The sequence below is a fragment of the Dipodomys spectabilis genome, unplaced genomic scaffold (assembly GCF_019054845.1).
Source record: "Dipodomys spectabilis isolate Male_0828 unplaced genomic scaffold, ASM1905484v1 ptg000154l, whole genome shotgun sequence".
NCBI classification, from domain to species: Eukaryota; Metazoa; Chordata; class Mammalia; order Rodentia; family Heteromyidae; genus Dipodomys; species Dipodomys spectabilis.
Window position 1 is genome coordinate 922,767 of NW_024870831.1, and position 4,088 is coordinate 926,854.

The 4,088-nt window shown below is 34.3% G+C and overlaps 1 pseudogene; it reads left to right on the forward strand.

The window, feature by feature from the left end:
- The first annotated feature begins 1,080 nt into the window (after positions 1 to 1,080).
- On the forward strand, positions 1,081 to 1,177 carry LOC122118529 (annotated as a pseudogene).
- Positions 1,178 to 4,088: the final 2,911 nt, after the last annotated feature.

The following is a 4,088-nucleotide window of genomic DNA, read 5'->3' on the forward strand; positions in this document are numbered from 1 at the left end:
ATTCTATTTATTGGAATAAATAAATATCAATTTATTTGTCAAACTATCAACTAATTCTAGTCAGTTTCAATGTGTGAAATATAAAATCAGCACATATCAATATAAAATATATAACTATATATAATATAATTAAAAAGCACACGTTTTGTATTGTTCTGTTGTAGCTACTGTATTAAAGGCAACTCTATTTTAAAGTATTATTCCATTATCTCTACTTCAGTGTCTGATAGAGTTAGACCTAAAGATTTACCATTTGTAGATTTACAGCATGGAGGCAATAGGAAACACTGTGATTAAAACATTATCAATTTAATGCCTAATAATGAGGAGAAACATATGCACTTCTCCTGCAACTATGAAAATATTGGGTGATAAAAAGGCAGTAGTGTAAGTTGCTGCATGGTTGGATGGTAGACAGGCCAGGACATTAAGTAATCATGCATACCAACAATTTTTTCACTTTCTTGGCGTTAGCTACTTTTGAAATGGAAGGTATAATAAACAATTATATTTTGATAAAATACCTTCTAGTCTGAACAGTTCTGTTTGAACTGTTCATCTCTCTATGATCTCTTGTAACCAAGATTAGTTTTCTTCTAGTAAGACAATCTATGCTGTCAGGGTAAGATATTCTGGTTGGGCTGTTCCCACATGGAAGAAGTGTAAAGGCTCAGGTAGACATTTGTTCCTGTAACACCTCATTTGGGAAAATGTCAGCTTAAGAAGTTTAGAAGTAGCTCTTAAGCAACACTTACTTTGAATCCATTAGGTCCGCAAAGCTAATTCAGTTGAATAAATAAGTACTTGAAAAAGCCATCACCTTTGGACCTATCTATAAATAATTGAGAGTACGATCAAATTCCAAATAAAAAGACTTAAGATAGTCATTGACAAAAAAATTTTGCAAATGTGAGCAATCGACTGATAAATATAAATTTTCCACTATTCACAGAATTTTAGGGAAATAAGATCGATAGCATTGTTAGGAACAATAAAGTTTCCTTGTTACAAGTAGGCACCCATAGATATAAACCTGTATAAAGATTGCATTATTAACTACTTAAATTTATAGGATACTACACACTTTAGCAGCACGTATACTCAAATTAAAATACAGAGTTTAACATGGCACTTGCACAAGGATAATATGAAAATTTGAGAAGTATTCCATATTTTTCATTCTTCAGATGCAAGAAATGAAAAACAGTTATTAAAAAGTTGATTACAAAATTGCAAGTGTAAAAATACACGTAATTCATATAATTTAGTTTGACATCAGTGTATTAAATCTTCACCTCAGAAAGGCGTTTACATAGCATAAACTTTACAAATATTCTCAAATTAGACAACATTGTCATTTTATCCCAAATAAAAATAATATTAAGTCCTAGAAAAAAGGAAGCAAACTGTTTCTATATGGAATGCAATCGGAAAGGACACATTAATGAACCTATATATTATAAAATAATGTAGAATTCAAAGTATATCTAGGAGAAAATAAAATAAATTATGAACATTTTGCAAACATATAATATAGAATATTTTAAAATATACTTTTTCAGACAAGCACAAGAAATATTTTAGTTTCTGTACTACTCATTTCAACAGATAAATTAAAATTATTTCTGATTAAAAAAATCACAAACTCTGAAGAAATTATTATACATATATACAAAAAATATTGAATACATTTTGACATCCAAGGCAGGCAATTCACTTGGAAGAATTCCACGGAATCCATGAATTTTTACAGTAAAATATTGGTGCTGCCAGGCATTGGTGGCTCATGCCTATAATCCTTGCTACACAGGAGGCTGAGATCTGAGGATCATGGTTCAAAGCCAGCCTGGGAAGGAAAGTCTGTGGTACACTTATCTCAAATAAACCACTAGAAAACTGGAAGTGGAGCTGTGTCTCAAGTGGTAGAGCGCTAACCTTGAGCTGAAGAGCACAGGGATAGCTCCCAGGCCCAGATTTCAAGCCCCATGACTGACCAAAAAATATATATATTGCTCTTATTTGGATTGTGAAAATATTTTGTAGGGACACAAAAGATGGACTTGCATTTTTGAAATTTAAGAAACTTAACCCAACCATTAGGACTTCAGTAAACAATTCGTATAGCCTATCACAACTTCACAGAGGTAGTGATACATACTTATCCTTTTGGCAATATCAAATACAGTATCTTCTATGTTGTTCTTCCGGCCTGGTTTTATATAATGGTTCAACAGAAGGTGATCCAGCGTATCTTTGCTATCTCAGTTCTCAGCAACAAGATGTAAAGGTGTCAAAAATTCTTTAGTTTGGGGAAGTGGCGCTGTGGCTCAAGCAGTAGAGTGCTCGCCTTGAGCTGAAGAGCACAGCGACAGCACCCAAGCCTAGAGCTCCAGCCCCACAACCGACCAAAAAAAAACACAACAACAACAAAAAACAAACAAACAAAAATATTTTGCTGGGAATATGGCTCAGTGGTAGAGCACTAAGCTTGCATGCATGAGGCCCTAGGTTCGATTCCTCAGCACCACATAAGCAGGAAAAAAAAGCCAGAAGTGGTGCTGTGGCTCAAGTGGTAGAGCGCTAGCCTTGAGCTGAAGAGGTGAGGGACAGCGTCCAGGCCCAGAGTTCAGGTCCCACTACCAAACCAAAAAAATTTTTTTAAAAAAAAATGAGTCCTTTAGTCTGGGCATTGGTATCTGTATCATGATGAAGTAAGAAAGAAGCCACTCTGGTATTATTCCATGTATATGCACTGTGCAGGGGTGATCAGTCATCTACAGTTATTGCATGTGCCGCTTGAGACATCAACTCACTGATAATGTCTAAGTGTCCACTGTAGGCTTCTCGAAGAGGGGTATACTCATCATCATCCCTACTATTCACATGAGTGGGCTTTTGGGAAAGAAGTCTCCTCAATGTAATAAGCTGAATATTTTCGGCAGCCCAATGAAGAAAATTGCTTGGATCCTTCTCCAATTTTATTTCTTGCAATTGATACCATTCCTTACTTTTTCATCTTGTTCCCCATATTCCTAAGAATTGCCTAACCAGAGACTTTGAGTGCCAGTGGGAATGAGGTGTCCATGTATTTCCCTAATATTTCACATTGGTTGAACTGGTCAGAAATATCCGGTGAATTTTCTGCAACTGTTTATTCATCATGATTTATTTTCTTTTTTTCCAATTTTACTATTCGAAATTATTCTAACTGGAGAGCAGGGAATTGATGGAGAGCAGAGGAAAGATGTTCCTCCATATTCAAATGTACACACTGAAAATGAGGACCTGTGATGTCTTCATGTGCAGCTTATTCTAGGAATGAGAAAATAGGAAATAATGCCTTTTATATAAATGATATGGGAAATGGCAGAGGAAAAAGTGAAATGATGCAACCAAAAATATAAAAGCAAAATAAATTAGGATAATTATGGAGCAATCGTATTATCTATGAGAACCAAGAAAGGGAGAGAAAAAGAGAGAGACAGATGTTTAATGACCTATCTAGCCACAAAATCCATGCCTCTGATCAATTTATAGAGCAAACAAAAATTTATTTTTAAAAGAGATGGAAATAGAATTTATGTATTTACTTGAAATTAGTAAATACATTTTTAGTAGCCTATGTAAAGAGATATAACTTTGACAAAATTACACACAATAAACTAAATCCTTGATAATTCTAGTAACAGATCTGACTGAAATCAGTTGAATCATACTTTTCCTGTACAATGAAGGAATAAGAAGGTAGTAAAGCAGCTAGAGAAAGCAGGGAGATTGTATCTGTGACAAAACTTTGTGGAAATTGGTATTGAGGATTTCTTATTGGTGATCCACTTGCACTGGAAGCACAATCACTGGATTGTGAAGTATTGCTTGCTGATTCTGAACTATTGATTTGATCATAATATTCTCCAAGAAGAAAATGAGAATTGATAGTTAAGGACTACTAATACGTTTTGACTTTCTCACTAAGCACTTTCAATCATCAAAATCACATGAAGACAATAGTCAGGCCAACATTTTAGATGAAAGCAAGTGTCTTTAAAAAAACAAAGAATGTATGTAGTCATGCAAAGGACTTCTGTTTT